Source organism: Monodon monoceros, unplaced genomic scaffold (assembly GCF_005190385.1).
Source record: "Monodon monoceros isolate NGI ecotype Baffin Bay Population unplaced genomic scaffold, NGI_Narwhal_1 Super_Scaffold_2, whole genome shotgun sequence".
In the NCBI taxonomy this organism is placed as follows: Eukaryota; Metazoa; Chordata; class Mammalia; order Artiodactyla; family Monodontidae; genus Monodon; species Monodon monoceros.
The window spans coordinates 27,424,216-27,444,821 of record NW_021703776.1 but is presented as its reverse complement, the minus strand read 5'-3'; positions in this window follow the sequence as shown (position 1 = coordinate 27,444,821).

The following is a 20,606-nucleotide window of genomic DNA, read 5'->3' as shown; positions in this document are numbered from 1 at the left end:
TTCCAATTTTTTTTATTCTGTTGATTGCTTTGTCCTCTAGAATCGTGGTAACCATCTGAGTGGTCAAGTTGCTTGTATCTTATGCATACAGACTGATACCAGCTGTTTCCTGGGACGTGCCTCGCTCCATACCAGGTGAACAGATTTTTCACTTGTGTCTTTATACTTCCCTTCCTAATTCTAGGGTTGCCTTCTTTTCTGCCTTATTGCAATTATTCTCTATAAACCTCTCCCCTTGGTACCAGGTTAAATAATAATGTTTTTCCTCTAGATTATTTATGTCCTTTGCCTGTTTGTAGATAGCTACTTTGTCCATCCACTTGTTGCCCTGCCAAGATGTGCTCATTTAGCGCTTTAATCTTTTATCATCAGTCATTTTTCTCTGCATCTTAATCACTGTTCCATCGTGTCCCTGAACTCCTTCCAGCTTCTCTGCACCTTTTGGGTAATGAGGTGCCTGGATCTGAGCACCAGGTCCGGTCCCATCAGTCCTGTCTAGGAGGGTCCCATTGCCTCCAGGCTGCTGTGATGCCTTCTTGTTCCCTGAGGTGCTCATTAGAGAGGTGATGCCTGTCTCTACAGGCAGAGTCAAGCATGGCTTCATCGCCCCCGTTCTCCTATAGCTCCCTTCTGGCTAATCCTTTTTCTAGAGTGACAATTCCAATTTCTCTCCTCCCCCCTCATTTTCTGGCTCTCTAGCTCTCGCTGTAAGTTTGTCCCTGTTGCTCTTTACTGCTTTTATTTTACTTATCCTGCCTGACTCATGATCTAATTCATCTGTTTATCTCCCCATTTCTCTCTTTTTCTTGATCTAACGCAACATCTTCCCAGTTCCACCATTTTCTACTTGGTGCTGATAACAATCTCTGCCACTCTGATTGCACACGCATCTATCTCTTAACCAGATCGACTTCTTTCACTCCTCCATGGGAAAGATACGCTTATTCCCTTATGTTTATCTAATATCTTACCTTGTCATTTTTTAACGAAACAATAAGTAGTTTGACATTATTCTGTTAGGCTTGAAAATTTAGCTTTATCACAGTTCCTCAGAGAAATGAGCTATACATTATGTTTAATACTACTGTTTGCAACTTAATAAAATGACATTTAGTTCAGTTTTTAATCCATAAATTATATATTTTGGGGAAAGATATGATAGGTATAATGTCTCTGAAGTAGTTACAATGTAAATCATGGTTTGTGTTTCTTAAATACTTGTTAATCCTTTCTTCCTTCACTCCATTCTTCCCTGTCTTTCCTGCTTCCTTCCTCCCATCACATAATGGTCCTGAAATCCTGGCATCTGCAGGATAGCGTGAGGGAGAGAATGCAGCACCTGTGATTCTAGACCCTGCTCTAAAAGTGATGAACTGTACAGCCACATTGAATCACTTATATCGTCACTTGTGTTCTCATACATAACAAGAGCTGGCTTCAAAAAAGTGATGATTAAGTGAGAATAAGACAGCATTTTATTCACAATTTATAGGAATATGAGAGATAACTCCTAAATAAGTTTTGGGTCAAATTAAGGAGGACCTTGACAACTGGAAACGTTTTATGTGAAACAACAGAAGGCTTCCCATTGCTTGTCAAATGAATTTTATCAAAACTTTCAAGAGTATGAATGTGGTTTGAGTAAAAATGGAGGATTGAAGTGAGGGAGGCTGGAAAAGTTACTAGGAAAATGTTATAACAGTTCAGGAATTAGGTAGTAAAGACAGATAAAGATTAGAGCTTGGAGGAAAAGTTGAATCTAGTATTATGGATTTGGGAACCAACTTTAAAATCAGTGGCTGGTCAAAAGTGGTTGGACTGTCTTACCACCTGGAGTGTTTTTTATTTATTATTATTATTTTTAACATCTTTATTGGAGTATAATTGATTTATAATGGTGTATTATTTTCTGCTTTATAACAAAATGAATCAGCTATACATATACATATGTTCCCACATCTCCTCCCTCTTGCGTCTCCCTCCCTCCCACCCTCCCTATCCCACCCCTCTAGGTGGTCACAAACCACCGAGCTAATCTCCCTGTGCTATGCGGCTGCTTCCCACTAGCTATCTATTTTACGTTTGGTAGTGTATATATGTCCATGCCACTTTCTCACTTTGTCCCAGCTTACCCTTTTCCCTCCCCGCATCCTCAAGTCCATTCTCTAGTAGGTCTGCGTCTTTATTCCCGTCTTGCCTGTAGGTTCTTCATGACCATTTTTTTTTTTTTTTAGATTCCATATATATGTTAGCATACGGTATTTGTTTTTCTCTTTCTGACTTACTTCACTCTGTAGGACAGACTCTAGGTCCATCCACCTCACTACAAATAACTCAGTTTCGTTTCTTTTTATGGCTGAGTAATATTCCATTGTATATATATGCCACATCTTCTTTATCCATTCATCTGTTGATGGACACTTAGGTTGCTTCCATGTCCTGGCTATTGTAAATAGAGCTGCAATGAACATTGTGGTACATGACTCTTTTTGACTTATGGTTTTCTCAGGGTATATGCCCAGTAGTGGGATTGCTGGGTCATATGGTAGTTCTATTTGTAGTTTTTTAAGGAACCTCCGTACTGTTCTCCATAGTGGCTGTATCAATTTACATTCCCACCAGCAGTGCAAGAGGATTCCCTTTTCTCTACACCCTCTCCAGCATTTATTGTTTGTAGATTTTTTGATGATGGCCATTCTGACTGGTGTGAGAAGACATCTCATTGTAGTTTTGATTTGCATTTCTCTAATGATTAATGATGTTGAGCATCCTTTCATGTGTTTGTTGGCAGTCTGTATATCTTCTTTGGAGAAATGTCTTTTTAGGCCTTCTGCCCATTTTTGGATTGGGTTGTTTGTTTTTTTGATATTGAGCTGCATGAGCTGCCTGTAAATTTTGGAGATTAATCCTTTGTCAGTTGCTTCATTGGCAAATATTTTCTCCCATTCTGAGGGTTGTCTTTTCGTCCTGTGTATGGTTTCCTTTGCTCTGCAAAAGCTTTTGAGTTTCATTAGGTCCCATTTGTTTATTTTTGTTTTTATTTCCATTTCTCTAGGAGGTGGGTCAAAAAGGCTCTTGCTGTGATTTATATCACAGAGTGTTTCGCCTATGTTTTCCTCTAAGAGTTTGATAGTGTCTGGCCTTATATTTAGGTCTTTAATCCATTTTGAGTTTATTTTTGTGTATGGTGTTAGGGAGTGTTCTAATTTCATTCTTTTACATGTAGCTGTCCAGTTTTCCCAGCACCGCTTATTGAAGAGGCTGTCTTTTCTCCATTGTGTGTTCTTGCCTCCTTTATCAAAGATAAGGTGACCATATGTGTGTGGGTTTATCTCTGAGCTTTCTATCCTGTTCCATCACCTGGAGTGTACTCATGGCTAATCCAGACTCCAGAATACCCCTCTGTGACTTGCTGAAATGGAGTATTTGGAGAGGGCGGCATGGAAACTGTAATTGTTACAAGCCCCTCAGTTACTTCGTATGCTCATAACTGGTTACAGAATTTTCAGGGGAAAGAGTTGTCATTGTCACAATAAGTTAATTTTAGGGTCTAGTGTGTTGAGGAAAAGAAAGAGTAACTAAAGGGGATTAATGGACCAAGAGACTAGGATCATGGAGGGAAAAACCTGGGCCTGCGATGAGGGAATGATGTGGTTAACCAAGCAGGTAGACACGATAGGCATGGTTGGTGGGAATGGGTGAAGAAGTTCAAGTGAGGAATTTGTGAGACACCTAGGAATTCTGAGCTTTTGTTCTTAGTAGAATAGAAAAACTTCCGAATGGTATTGCAAATCAGTGTGCTTTAGGTAACTAAAGTGAAAAGTTGAGAACAGAATATTATTGGGGAACGGAACTACACCTCTGGCCAGCAGAGATTTGGTTGTTTAGTTCTCTTTTGTTTTCCCCAAACAGCGGTGATACATGTGAAGCTATAAATTAATGCTTTTCATTTACTTATATGTATTGGGAAAGCAAAATCAAAAAGTAAATGGCTAATCATCTTCGGGCACAGTGCCTAGGACCCAGACATCAGAGTGTTAGTGTGAGCACTTAAGAGAAAATGTATAGGGTTTAGGAAAGGGTCAAATCGTGGAGAAAAGATGCATAAATTGTACAGTGGGGGCCTGTTTAGGGATACCAAATTGTTAACTTCTTTGCAGAAGCATTTTTTAGGAACTTAGTCTTACTTGAGAAAATGAATGAAAAAATCTTTCTGTTAATACTTTGAAAATAGCCAGTCTTTTATTCAAGTTATTTTCATTTAGTATACTACACCAGTATTTCAACATTAACATCAAAATTGTGACCTTGTTTGAGATTAGTGTTCTTTATTTACTGCCACGTTTTTAGTACTGACTTTCTTTAGCCATCGAAGCAAATAAGAATGAATCTTTATTTCACAAAATGAAGAAAGAGGATCAAAACACAGATCTTTAAAAAAAAAAAATCTGACTTAAAAAAGTAAGCTTGTGTTGGGGATAGTAAGACTTTCTATATCTCAAAGTGGCATTTGTTTCTGAAGCATGTCAGCCTCCCTGCACAGTGACTTATTGTGTTTATCTATAAAAAGAAAAATAAACTATTATGCAAACTCACTTCCATTTGGAAACTGTAGTGCCAAGTGTTAATGGCATCATTATTTCAAACAAAATCTGTTAGAACCATTACTTTTTGTCATAGGCTTCATGTGGGAATTTCCATGAAGAGTTTGTAGTCTATAAGACATTCACATTGCATAACTATTTTCTTCTTACTATCTATTATGCTAATGATTTTCTGGGTAGACACATTGGTCCTTTTATAAAAAAAGAAGTCAATTTCTTAACCTTTGCTAGCTGTCTTTCTGAATGTATCCCTTATACCAATTGAATATGGGTGATATATTGGTGATATCTTTGGAGGGAAATGTAAACAACACATGAGGGGATGGAGTTTGCCCATAAGTTGGTAAGCACCTTAAAAATTTTCAATATTGAATTAAAATGTCATCAAGACAATAAGAATTAAAGAGAGACTTGTTTTTCTCAAGAGAGAATTTTGGAACTTTGTTAACTCTTGAAAGTACACTTGTTCTTTCAGGTTGGTAGAATCAAGCTCTAGCATTCTATGAAATACATAAAAGTTGAAGACTGCTTTGTTATATTAAGAATTACTTATCTTATGGCATAATATAAGATATAAATATAGTAACACCTTATTTTGTCTACATGTAGCACTTCTAAGCTAATATATATAAAATATACATGTCAGAAGTAGGTGATTAAAAACTAGCAATCTTCAGAAGAAAAATCAACATAATTGAATAAATCCAGATAAATTTGGACTTAAAAGCATATCAGGTAAAATAAAGGGAATTGTATACATGTGATGAGTCATATTGTTTTTTCATGATTTCAACAGCTCAGTGTTAAATTGTTGTTGATTAAGGTACCTCAGTTTTTTAATGAGAAATCAAAGACTGTTTACTTGTTGTTCTATGATAGGTGCAAAGTCCACTATGGTAATATAAGATGCTTTAATAATTTGCATTCTATTAAAGAGCTAACCTTCATTAGAAATAAATATCTAAAATAAAATAAGGCATTCATATCTGTAAATGTGATACACCTAGAAGGTAAAAAAAGCTATAATTATATTATTATGCTTTTTCAAATAATAAATGTTTCACAGTCACTAAATATATAAATGAATTATTTACGAAGTGTCTTTAATAAGCACCATCACTAGGGGCTGCTCACTGATTTGTCTATAATTAAGGATTCATGTACTCTTGCATATTACCTCCTTGTTGAAAACACATTAAGTTTCGGTATGACCAGGTGTTATCAGAGATTTAATACGTACCCATGGAAAAGAAATAACTAGTTGACCTATCAGGGAGATTAAAACTAACGCCATTGCCTCATGAGTACTAAGCTCTAATGGACAAGTTAACTAGCCTCCTAGTGATTTAGTGCACAGTAAGAAATGTATTTTATTAAGTATTACTATCTCTTAGCAACATTTTTTAAATTACAAGAGAAAATAAAAATATTTATATCATGCTTAATGTTTAGAGGTGAAGTGTATTGATAGCTTCATCTCACATTTAAAAATATTTTTTAAAAAAGTCAGATGGATTGGCAGGATGTATAGATAAAGCGAATTTAGAAAACTGTTAATCATTGAATCCGGGTGTGAGTATATGGATGTTTGCTGTATATTTTATGTTTTATAAATATTAAAAATATTAAAAAATTTTATAATAAAAGTTTGGAAAAACATTTGCAACATAGACTATTACATCATTTTTGAAAGCAATCAATGTGATAAAATATGAAGGGAGCTGCCAATAATAACATGATATAATTCCTTATAAGTAGAAAGACAAGCTATGCTGTATTTTAATATGTGAAGTATATTTTTAAAGTAAATTTGAACTTTAGCTAAATTCCTTTCAGATGTATATATTTTTTGAAAGCAGATTTTACTCTTTTCTCTTTAGATTATGTGTTTAAACCTAATTATTTTTTATGGTTGTTTATTATTCAGAGATAACCTAAAGTTATCACCTTGTGTTGTATTTTCATCAATGGGCCTATTCCATTTTATGGTCCTCTCTGGTACGTTTACAAAGGGCACTTTATGCTGCACTTCTACTTTCCTATAAACAAGGAAACAATCCGTACTACTGTATTTCAAATCATTGCCATCCCAGCCATTACTTCATTTGCAGTGAAAAGCACAAATAAACTGGGCAAGTACATTTCATACATGTTCATTTCTAAAGTGTTAATAAGTAAATGCCTGTTGGCCTTTGCACAGAGGAAGTGGCACACCCCCCCACATGGTGGGATTTGTGTACTTCTCTGTCCATTCCCCTCACATCTATTAGTCCTTCTGGGTTTTGTTCCATCTTTCTTTAAAATAAAATATTTAAGCAGTCTATTAAAAGTTACATGTTATCAGCCCCTATGAGTTAGGAATACCTGAGCTTTAATTACTGTGTATCCTAGACAGTCCTAAGAAAATGGGGCATAGGGAGAGTTTGGAACTTAGACGCTCTCTGATGTCAGTAACATCTGAACATTTCTTAGTTTAGCAGGCACGGAGGTAGGAGGCCAGGCAGGCAGCAGCAAGCTAAGGCACTGTGTGCTAGAGAACAGGAGCAAGATAGGGCCTCTTTGGGCTGAGCTGAAAGAGGGAGAGGAGACAGTCTGCATGATGGTTTGCCAGGGCTAGCAGTCTTTGGATAATCTATGTCCATACCACGTGCAATGTTCTTTATAGATATGATCAGTACAAAAAGACCATGGATTACTAATGATGATTGAATCTCTGGCATATAATTTTACTGATATTCTTCATTGAAACAAATACAGTGTAAAGTCATTATGATGCCTGCGGTCCTACTAGTCATTTAATTTTGAATGTCGTCAAGATTAGAAATTACCTGTAAATAGTTATTTATTTCTCTCAGAATCAGGGTCACAGGTTTCTGTTAATTGCCAGTACAAACAAGTGCAAGTGTCCCAGTTTCTAGGCTACTTGCATTTGATATGCATGGGTGCCAAGAGCAAAAGACTGACAACTATGCTAGGGCTTTCAACTATCTTATTAGATTTACAGAATAACAAAATTTACCATATGGGTGACAAGCAGTTGTTCAATTTCTCATCTGGATCAATATTTGTATTTGTTTTCTAAAATATACTTTTTATAGAAATTATTTTGATAATGAGGTTATCAATATGTATTTGAAGGCATATCACTAGTACTAATCTTAGCAAAGCTCTTTTGTTATTAAATTATTACTAGCTCTGTTAATGCTCTTATTGTTCCAGTGTTTTCCAAGCATTATCAATACCTCTGTTTTCTTTTACTCTAAGATGTTACTAACCTTTTACACCCTTGTCCAGTCTGAGGTCGTTTTCATCCTTACCAACTTCTCTTCTCCACAACCCAACGTAGGTTTATGTTGTCCTGTTTTTGCACTACTACTCCTTTTTAGGCAAGAATACAGATGTCTTTGGGCTACCAAAGCATTTAATTTGTTCATCTGAGATCAAATTCAGTTGTAAATGTTGATAGCTCTTTCACTTGTGATCCTTCCATATGCAGCTTTGGCTTAGCTTAATAATCAGCAAGAGGTCGATCCAGTCATTACTTACTTGCACATTTCAATGAAGTTTGTCCAGCAGTTGTTTGAAATAATCAAAACTTATGATCAAAAAGCATCCTCTCTGTGTAAACAAATACTTTTCTGCAAGTAAGTGTAGGTGTAAAATAAGACATTAAATTGTAACAAGGAAGAAGTCAAGGTGAGAGAAGCAGGAAATTCTACAGTGATGATATTTTCCTATATTTTATTATCAGGCCATAGCAAACATACAATAATGAACATATGATATAACTAGAAAGCAAATAAAACCATTCTGGACATATAACACATCTGTAACAGATTTTCCTTGCAAATTAGTTTTCTGGACGTTTTCGTTGCTTTAATCCAAGTGGGCTTAGAAAACTTGACTCTTTTTAGATAGGATCTATAATTTGTGAATTTATAATATGAATTACAAGTTGCGTAATATCTTTTAGGAAAAGGCTAACATAAAACCTCAAGATGGCCTAGAACCTTCAGTTCAATACAATCGAATATGAAATACTAATGCAAAAAGCATGTGAGATGCTTTGAGGATGTAGAAAGAATGGTATTCCAATAAACTATAATAATTAAATTAAAAACTGCATGCTTGAATGATCATCACACATACACACAAATTGATAGTAAAGCTCAATTTTAACCAATATTGAAATGTATTCTAGTCTGATTATTAAATCTTCTGATGAAGAGCTACATACTTTCTGGAGTTGATTTTGAAAATAATCTATTACTGTTTGTTAAGAACATCACACTGTTTTGTTTGCTTGTATGTATGCTTTGTTCAGTTTTGCTTTTGTTTGGGATTGGAAGATTTCCAGAAATTGTTTATATGTGTGTAAACGTAGAGAAGTTTACCTAGTTTTATTGAAGATTTCTGAAGTGAAGAATGAAGGAAGGAAAGAAGACAGACTGTTCAGAACTAAGAGAGGGAAGGAGAAAATGAACAAACTTCATAAATAATAATTTATTTTCTATATTCAGTTTTTGCATAAGTTTTCTGCGGCAAATCCCTTATGTTGCTTTACTTGCCTTTTAGTCTCAGTAATATCAGATAACTTCTAATTTCCTGGTGTGTGTGTGTGTGTGTGTATTTCTTTGTATGCAGGTAACAGTGCTATTTATATATTTATTTTTTAATTTTTATTTTATATTGGAATATAGTTGGTTAATAATGTGTTAGTTTCAGGTGTAGAGCAAAGTGATTCAGTTATATACATATATAAAGAATATATATATTCCTTTTCAAATTCTTTTCCTACTTAGGCTATTTACAGAATATTAAGCAGAGTTCCCTGTGCTATACAGTAGGTCCTATATCTATTTTAAATATAGCAGTGTGTACATGTCAATTCCAAACTCCCAGTCTATCCCCCGGTAACCATAAATTTGTTCTCTAAGTCTGTGAATCTGTTTCTGTTTTGTAAATCAGTTCATTTGTATAATTTTTTTTTAGATTCCACATGTAAGCGATATCATATGGTATTTGTCTTTCTCTGTCTGACTTCACTTATATGATACTCTCCAGGTCCATCCATGTTGCTGCAAATAGAGTTATTTCATTCTTTGTAATGGCTGAGTAATATTGCATTGTATACATGTACCACATCTTCTTTATCCATTCATCTGTCGATGGACATTTAGGTTGCTTCCATGTCTTGGCTATCGTAAACAGCGCTGCAATGGAGGTTTCTTTAAAAACTAAAAATAGAGATACCATATGATCCAGCAATCCCACTCCTTGGCATGTATCTGGAGAAAAACATGGTTCGAAAGGATACGTGCACCCCAATGTTCGTTGCAGCAGTGCTATTTATTTTTTATTTTTTAAAAATATTTATTTATTTATTTGGCTGCACCTGGTCTTAGTTGTGGCATGAGGGATCTTTGTTGCCACGTGCGGGATCTTTGTTGTGGCATGCGGGCTCCTTTAGTTGCAGCATGCGGGCTCCTTTAGTTGCAGCATGCGGGATCTAGTTCCCAGACCAGGGATCAAACCCAGGCCCCCTGCATTGGGAGCACGGAGTCTTAACCACTGGGCCACCAGCCAAGTCCCAACAGTGCTATTTTATATTGCTTAGCATTTGAAGAAAGTTCAAGGTGATATTAAGCATTTAAATATTATAACTGTGTTAAATTATTTTTGAAACTCTAGAACATTGTAAAGCAATTATACTCCAATAAAGGTGTTTAAGAAAAAAACACAAAACTCTAGAAACACTGTTTTGAAGTATTATTTTGTTTTTCCCACATTTACAATGAAAGAAACTCACAGGAAACAAGAAAATAACACCATCACCACATAGGGAAGTCAGTGTGAAGAAAGTCAGCTTTGCACTGTCTCCAGCGGGGCTTGATTTTGGTATCACAATGAAGATGTTGTTATACCAGGCTTCTACCTACTTGGTGAACTTAGACATAAACTCGGAAGACAGAAACATAGAAAAGCTTCAGTGACTGTAATCTTCTGGCTATAAATCTGGAAGAGCTGGAAAGGAGAGTGAAGGAGATATTAAAATGAAGCTTGAAGAGTCAAGCAGTACATTGATTAGTATGTTGCATTAGCAAATTCTCCTGCAGATATGATTTGGTGGGTGATGCTACTTGCAGTGATACATTTTTAAATTTCCTAGAAAAGCACTTAGAATGGAAATTTCCAAAGCTTTTCAGTACCTTAGCTCAGTAACATTTCCATGGGACCACTAGGCCAAGAAATAAAGAAAAACCAAGAATTCTGTTTAATAAATAGTTGTAGCCAAACAGCTTATTAGTTCCAGCCAAAAAACTTAATAGGTATTTATGTCCTGACAGCCTAAATTGAAAGAAAAAATAAAATTAATATTTTTATTTTATTCTTAAATAACCGCAATTACTTCTTGATGGGTGTGTGAGTGTACGTTGGGCACTGCACAACTTCTCAAACCTTGGAAACAGATTGAACACTGTCATCTTTGTTACCTGTTCCACATGCATTTTCAGGAGGTACTTGCTTTTGATCTCGTGACCTGCTGAAAACCCAGCTTTGCACAGCTATGATGCCATTGAAAGGAATGTTTCACTCTCTAATGTTGAAACTGTGAAATACCTTGACTAGTAATTTGTAATGATACAACATCTGTATCTGACAGATGTTGAATACAGTTGTGTTTACCTTGACATTTTAAAATATCCCACAGCATGCCCTGTGAGTTCACTTAGCGCTCCAGGGTGCCTTGGCACACGGTCTTGGAATCATGTAAACTATTAGATGCTAAAGTGAATCATAGACCCTGAATCTTAAAACTGAGAAGTCAAAAAGCCTCTGCCAGAGTGAAAGTAAATGGAAAGCACTGTTAAGCAAGTCTTCTTTATTCTTTAACATGTCTTATTCTTTAATCTCAACGTTTTCTAGTTTTCTCAAATATTTGAGAAATATAGCTATTGCAAATATTTATCAGGATTCATAGTATAATTTTCTGTGGCTTTGGAAATTTGATGTTAGCATACACAGTGGTTGTTTGACGCAAATGTTAGTTGTATATTTTAAGAAAATAATATTATCACTGTCTATTAGGACATTTTCAATTTTGACATGGCATTTTAAGAGTTGGACTGTTTTTCAAAGTTTCCAACTATACGTTTTTCCAGCTACCTTTTTTCAACAGTCCATGAGATGTACGAGAGGAGACTTTCTATCTTCTCATGTGTATATCCTAACTGCAAATAAACCCTGGGGTGCTGTAAGTCAGGGGATTTGAACTAATTTTCCATTTTATCTAATTTTGCATTTCAGTAACCCAGTTAACTCTATAAACATTGTTTCCTTTTAAAAACAAATATATTATAGAAATGTGTATTTACTCTCAGCTAAGGAACTCAGTGGATCTTATCTGGATTATTAGAAGAAACCAAATATGAGAATTTTTAAACTAGATGATGTTATTCATTTCCTGAACAATAAACTATGAGAACCATCAGTGTCCCCAACTGAAGGCTCAGAACCAAAAACTAAAGCAAGTTATGTTAAAGTGAATCATTAAGAATATAAATCAATTTTTAAGTGAAAAGTAAAACAGAAAATATAATAATGTAGAGCTCTTCTTACATATCTCAGGCAGGGCTAAGTAATATTGATAATTCGTGGGGATACCTCATTCCTGTCACTGACATTCTTCTGATTTTGAATTAAAATTTTGAGTCATTTATTTTTTTCCCATTTGTTCCTTTTGCATCCTAATTTCCCTACCACCTACTTTGTTAATAAAGTTTCCGTACCTTTAAATAGATAAAGTCATCATAATCTCTGGCTGTGGTAACCAATTAGCTGACTTTCATAACAGGGATAACTGGTTTAAATTTTACTCACTGATTGAAACCATTTCTCATCTACTAGACAACCGGTGTTTGAAGGAATGAAACCCAGAACTGGTGCTGGGCAGGCTGGTTGGTCTGGGATCTTGTGAATTCTCTCAGCTAAAAAACTCTTAAAAATCTAAAGGGAGAAGTAGCAGGGAGTTGGTCATATGAATGAAGGCTGTATGGAGGTAATGGGAAGGTAATGGGCATTTCACCTATGTTGTATGCGCAAGATTGACTCTGGTTGTTTCATATCCAACTACGAGAGCAGAAAGCAATAACTTAGCCTAGGTTGTGACGTGCAATATCTAGTAAGTGAAACATTAGGAGAAAATAATAATATGTAAATAATGTGGTACTACAAGGAAAAGAATTTGATATTTTTAACTTCATAAAATCCTATCACCTAAATGTTAGAAATATAAGTGTGTATATGTATACGTACATACACATACTTGTGTGTATATGTGTCTGTGTGTGTGTGTGTGTGTGTGTGCATGTGTGTTTCTGGATGTTTCCTGTAAATGGATTGTAGTGTTATATTTTTCATGATTGGTATTGAATTGCTTTCTAGCCAGGTAGCTAGTCGCAGGTCTGTAGATAGAGGCATATTTACAGGTAGTAAGAAATAAGGATGATTAGAAAGATGGACAGAAACTCTACCCCTGTGCCTACTACTGTGAGTAAATAATGTTAAAATTGTGGCAACATAATAAACCCCTTCCCTGAAGGAATGAAAATGTTTGCCTGGTTCACTCACTTAATCCTAATTGCTATACCAAAGTGCCTTCTTCTGGACTTTCCATTCCTGAGGCTCTTTCCTTGCAGTGTGCATGTTAAATTTGCTACTCCTCTGAGCACCCACACTGATTTGCTGCATACTTTTCTAGCCTGCTTCAAAAGTCTGCTGCCATGTTACCAAAAGTATCTGGAGATTTTGCTGTGCATATACATATGTATATACACACATATATATTATACATATATATATATACATACACAAATATACAACATGTGAAGAGACTGGTTCTTGCCATTCCTCCATTTCTTTTATCTATGAAATCTGCCACTATGCTATTTTTTCTTTTGAAATTATGACTAATTTCTTTTTATAAATACAATGACATGCTATCTTAAATGCAGAATCAAGTAAAGGGTTTAAAAATAGTATGTGTGAAATGTGATGTTTTGTGTGTGTACATATATATATTGCAAAATGATAAAATACTATACAAATATAAGGTGTATTGAATTGTCCTTTTATACCAACTAGTTTTTCTTTATGTGTATGTTTTGAGTCTCTCTTTAAGTTTTGTATTTGAGTCATCGAAAATAAGTTTTTTAAATTGGAGTATAATTGCTTTACAATGTTGTGTTAGTTTCTGCTGTACAATGAAGTGAATCAGCTATATGTATACATATATCCCCTCCTCTTGGACCTCCCTCCCACCCCTCCCCATCCCACCCATCTAGGTCATCACACAGCACCGAGCTGAGCTCCCTGTGCTATATGGCAGGTTCCCACTATCTATTTTACACATGACAGTGCATATATGTCAATCCTAATCTCCCAATTCGTCCCACCCTCCCCATGCCCCCCCAACCCCCCACCATGTCCACATGTCCATTCTCTATGTCTACGTTTCTATTCCTGCCCTGGAGACAGGTTCATCTGTACCATTTTTCTAGATTCCACATATATGCGTTAATATATGATATTTATTCTTCTCTTTCTGACTTACTTCACTCTGTATGACAGACTCTAGGTCCATCCACATCTCTACAAATGACCCAATTTCATTCCTTTTTTTGGCTCAGTAATATTCCATTGTACATATGTACCACATCTTCTTAATCCATTCATCTGTCGTTGAATATTTAGGTTGTTTCCATGTCCTGGCTATTGTAAATAGTGCTGCAACGAATATTGGGGTACACATGTCATTTTGAATTATGGTTTTCTCAGTGCATATGCCCAGTAGTGGGATTGCTGGGTCATATGGTAGTTCTATTTTTAGTTTTTTAAGGAACCTCCATACTGTTCTCCACAGTGGCTCTATCAATTTACATTCTCACCAGCAGTGCAAGAGGGTTCCCTTTTCTCCACACCCTCTCCAGCATTTATTGTAGATTTTTTAATGGTGGCCATTCTGACTGGTGTGAGGTGATACCTCATTGTAGTTTTGATTTGCATTTCTCTAATAATTAGTGATGTTGAGCATCTTTTCTTGTGCCTCTTGGCCATCTGTATGTCCCCTCTGGGGAAATGTCTATTAAAGTCTTCCACCTATTTTTTGATTGGGTTGTTTGTTTCTTTGATATTTAGCTCCATGAGCTGTCTGTATAATTTGGAGAAATGTCTATTAAAGTCTTCCACCTATTTTTTTATTGGGTTGTTTTTGTTTTAATTAATTAATTAATTTTTGGCTGTGTCTGGTCTTCGTTTCTGTGCAAGGGCTTTCTCCAGTTGCGGTGAGCGGGGACCACTCTTCGTCGCGGTGCGTGGGCCTCTCACTGTCACGGCCTCTCCCATTGTGGAGCACAGGCTGCAGACGCACAAGCTCAGTAGTTGTGGCTCACGGGCTTAGTTGCTCCACAGCATGTGCGATCTTCCTAGACCAGGGCTCGAACCTGTGTCCCCTGCATTGGCTGGCAGATTCTTAACCACTGTGCCAACAGGGAAGCCCAGGTTGTTTGTTTTTTTGATATTTAGCTCCATGAGCTGTCTGTATATTTTGGAGATTAATCCTTTGTCTGTTGCTTCATTGCAAATATTTTCTCCCATTCTGAGGGCTGTCTTTTCCTCTTATTTATGGTGTTCCTTTGCTGTGCAAAAGCTTTTAAGTTTCATTAGGTCCCATTTGTTTATTTGTGTTTTTATTTTCATTACTCTAGGAGGTGGGTCAAAAAAAGATCTTGCTGTGGTTTATGTCAAAGAGTGTTTTTCCTGTGTTTTCCTCTAAGAGTTTGATAGTGTCTGCCCTTACATTTTGGTATTAATCCATTTTGAGTTTATTTTTGTGTATGGTGTTAGGGAGTGTTCTAATTTCATTCTTTTACATGTAGCTGTCCACTTTTCCCAGCACCACTTATTGAAGAGACTGTCTTTTCTCCCCTGTATATTCTTACCTCCTTTGTCATATATTAGGTGACCATAGGTACATGGGTTTATCTCTGGGCTTTCTATCCTGTACCATTGATCTATATTTCTGTTTTTGTGCCAGTACCATACTGTCTTGATTAACGTAGCTTTGTAGTATAGTCTCCCCAGTATAGGTCCTTCTTTATAGCAGATATTTTATGATTTTTTATTATTAAACATACTGTATTATCTTGCTCAGTGTGAAGGTTGAGTCATGATAATTTCCTGTTCCTTTTATTCGAGTTCTTTCCTATGAGTTGTATTTTCAGTACTCCAAGTGTCCAGCAAGGTAGCCAAGGTAGTTTTTGCAATGCCAAATTTCTCTGATATTTTGGATAGATTGAGTTTAAAAGTGTCTGTAAAATGGTGGGGGAGAAATGCAGTTTCTTAACTTGTCATTCAGTTCTTAAATACCTTTAGAACTAAAAATTAAATAACAACAATAGCATAAAATATGTCAATATCTTCTGATTAAATTATTGTTTGATTTAAGAAATGTACTTTTGTCTGTCCCCTCCAAAAACAATAATATGTTGTTCAGATCATCACAACTATGTCAATACTACACAATTTATATTTGGCTTCATCATTCACTTACTCATGGTTTCTTTCATTCTCCATAATAAGTTGAACATGTGTTATATACCAAGCATTATGCCAGAATAAAATAAAGGATAAAAAGTAGATGTCTCTATCCTCATAATTCCTATATTTGAATGGAACCATTCCAGGAAGAGGTTAAAAATTCAGAAGATAGGTTAGAGTGATGCTGTCATTTATATTCAACAATTCAGAGTCTTGAAGACTCCTAATGAGGTTTCAAGGATTATATTTTTCCTCCTTGCCTTATAAACAAATAAACCAAACTAAACACTACTAAAAGCCAAGCTAGATCTGTGTATATTATCCAGCTGCTCCAGGATTTCCCTCCAAAACAGATTTGTTCTCCTTAGTTAAGTACAGTGGCCACCAAAGCCAGATTGATTTGTAATGACAATTTTCCCATCTCTGGGATGTTAATCAATGGATTGGCATTAAAGTAAGAATCCATGGTAAATCCTAAGCAAATTCTGTGAGGTATTAATATCTGCTTTATATTAATCAGATGTTTCAAAGTAGTGGTGAAGGGCATAAGGAAGATAAGAACAAGCACAGTTTAATTTTGGGCTCTAGACTCACTTTAAAGTGTTGGATATTGCAGACTAGCTCTTAAAAAAAAAGTCTCTGTATAAATGCTTGGAAATCTTGCTAAAGATCCTCACAGAAATTCTGGTGTTTCTGTAAATTGTGTGCATTTTTCTGTCACGTCAAGTCTGAGGCGAAAAATATATCACCATGCCGGGAATCTCACAGCAAAGTATGATGTTTTCTACCTTTGGGGACAAGAATAAAAGGTTCAGATTTCTGCATCTTACAGAAGTTTCAAAGCTAGTTTTAATTTCACCTTTTATTTTGTTTAATTTTAATTAATCTAAATTTTAAAAGTGGTACTCGATACAGTTATTGGAAAACTTGTAAGTTTGTCTGAAACATCTATGGTACATTCAATCTCCTTTTGCGATTGTAAATTTTATGAAATCTGAATACAGACCAAGTATTTTGAATGAAAATCTAACATTCAAATAGAGAAATGCTGAAAGTGTAAATTGCGCAGCTGATTTGGAAGACTTAGAATGAAAAGCATAAAGCATCTGATCAGTACTTTATCTATTGATTAAATGTTAAAATGATGGTATTTTAATATATTGGATTAAGTAGAATATAAAAATTGGTTTCACCTGTTACTTTCTACTTACATGGCTACAAAAATTTTCTAAAGTCTGTGTCTTGCATTATATTTCTATTGGACGGAACTAGTATATATTTTAGAAGTGATATTAAATATAATATTACACATAATAACATACTTTATGTTATTTTTATCTCTGATTATTTTGAAATTACTGTGATAATAAAATTATGAACATTTACCTTAAAACTTATATGTCAGGTACTCTAGTAATCACTTTACTTCTCTAGCTGACTGTATATGAGTGTGCCATGTCATCTCATTTCCATATCTAATTACGTGTAGCATCATGATTGGTATGTAGTGCGTATCCATTACCATTCTTGTGAGTAAGTTTTAAGATGCTCTTATTGGAAGTAATTTTTGCCTCATGGCTAAAGGTATGAGAGGCAGGATTATTGAAGAAAGAAGAAAAGTTTTAACAAACTGTTTGAGGTAGACTTCCTCTTAATGTTACTTTTCCTAATTAAGGTGGCAATGTCTTAGCATTTGGAATTCCTAGAGAAGATCTTTTCACTTCATGGCGCAAGAGAGAGATATTCAGGAAAATAATGTATAAGATGGGTTATATTTATTTTGAGAAACTATCACTCAGCCAAAAAGAGAAAAGGTTATTACATTCACATCATATTGCTTGTCTGGGAATCTTTCTAGTGAGAAAATGAACGGAGCCATAAAATTAAAGAAAATATTGACAGGGTTTTCAGACACTAGGAAATGGCAGCCCCTCTTTCCTTTCTTATGAAAAATCCGTTTCTGGGATCTCTGAAACCAAACAAATATCAAAGGGCTTTATTCTTCTTTCTAAAAGTTGTCTACATCCTGTTCTCTGAGATCCATGACGAATGCAAATTGGGAAAATGCTGTATTACCATGGAGAACGATTAAATAAAAATAGGACCACCATGAGACAGATTCCTTATTCCCTGATGTAGTCTGTATTTTATAAATAAATTACGAGGTCTTCAGAAAGTTTTTATTGTGGAGTTTTAAATAAGGTTGTAATTTCATGTCTTGAAATAAATTTTGACTTTTAAAGTAATAAAATTCATATGAAAGTAACTCTAGCTGATACTGACGTTGTAGATGAAACTAACCACTTTCTCAACATTTTACTAGGCGTTTTTGGCTCAAAAATCTGTTATGTTGGTGAAGAAATGACTATTTAAGCTTTAAGTAAACCATTGAATAATTTAAAAATTGGGGGAGAAACACCCAGCAAATTGTGTTTTTTAGTGATATTGATATCGCATTGCTTAGAAATTCTTATACACCCAAACCAACTAAAATTCATTGCCAACTTCCATATAATTCACAGAAACACATTGTTTTTCTTTTCTTTCTTTTGGGGGAGTGGGTGTTAAGTTTAAATAGTACATTAATGTATTAAAACTCTGTTTAAATGCATTTTTTAACTCTTTTCCTATTCTCTGTTTTTGAGTGCAAAGTGCATTGCACACATCATAAATTAATACTGAGAAACCCAAATTTACCCCAATAGGGTCTCTCAGTGACGACTTTATAAACTAGGCCCTTGTTTATTCTGTGTGTGGCCACTTTGGTTATTAGTAGGAGTTACACTGACTGCCTTTTTGCAGATTTATGAGACTTGGCAAAAACCTTGAGAAAACAGAGCCCTGCTTCTCTCAATAGAAAACATTATTAGATACTAAGTAAACATTAATTTAGGTAAACTGGTACTACTCAGTCCAACAGGAATACAGTCTTAGTTAGATTTCATTGTGATGGGTGAAAGTATACAGGAGGGGAAATTGCTCTATAGAGATCGCAAAGAAGGGACATTTATTTAAGTGATAGCTAAGACTTTGTTCTTAGAACACCTTCATGCTCATTCATGAGGGCCGGTGCTCCTCTGTCCGGGAGGCATGCATCATGTCCTGCTCCCACTGGAGAAGGATCAGGAGAACACTCAGTCTTTTTAAAATTAGCTCAGAATCCCTGATAGTACAATGATTAATTTTCTCTGAATTCCAACAAAAGCTTTGGGAAATAGGCATCCTGTGCAGTTAGTTAATGCATGGTTTTCAAATAATAACTCTTGAAAACACTGAAGTTTATGAAGAGGTTAAAGCATTTTTAAAAGGATAACTTGAACCTATCTCTGTCTCTTGTCAATAAGTTAATGTCATGAAAAAAAGGGATGATTTGTATGCTAGATTAAAAATGAGAGCAACACAACTAGGTACAGTATGTCACACTGAATTGGATCCTGAGTTGGACAAACCAATTGTAAAGAACAATTTGGGGACAGTCGTGAAAAATTTAATATGGACTGGATATTAAATAAAATGAAAATTTGTTGACAGGCAAAATAGAGGTAATTAACTTATAAATATACAAAATAGAATATTTGATATGATCTTGTGATAAGAAAATATGTATGGAAGAATATGGAAAGATAAGCAAGATTTTAACAATGGTAATCTCTGAGTGGAGTGTAAATAGAAATATGATGTTTTTATTTTCTTCTTTTTGCTTGTCTGTGGTTTAACTGTGTAGAGTGCAAATATACTACTTCTGTAGTAATTACAATCTATTATTAATAAAATAATTAACCAGCGGTAAAATTTACCTTGACGTTTACACTAAAATATTGTGTATTGTGAAAGAATGTAAAGAACCCCTAGACTTTAGTCAGTGCATTGGGTTATGTCTTTGTTTTGTGGTGTAGAATCCCATAGGTTGTTTTTTTTGTTTTTGTTTTTTTTTGCGGTACGCGGGCCTCTCACTGTTGTGGCCTCTCCCGTTGCGGAGCACAGGCTCCGGACGCGCAGGCTCAGCGGCCATGGCTCACGGGCCCAGCCGCTCCGCGGCATGTGGGATCCTCCCGGACCGGGGCACGAACCCGTGTCCCCTGCATCGGCAGGCGGACTCTCAACGACTGCGCCACCAGGGAAGCCCCCATAGGTTGTTTTAATGATACTAAATTTGTTTTTCTTGATAATAAACTAGTTGGTACAAAAACAACTGTGGAACTTTGCTAAGAAATATCAAGTCTCTCTACAATAAGAAGATTAAAGCAGATTTTTCTTCTTTTGAGAATTCTAAATGCATTTTGAAGTTTTAGGGTAACAAAACAGAGAATATTGCTCTAATAAAAGAGTTTTTCAAACTCCTTTCACTCCCATCACTTGTCATGTTATGCATTCTTTCATTCAGCATGAGGCCATTCCCTCACA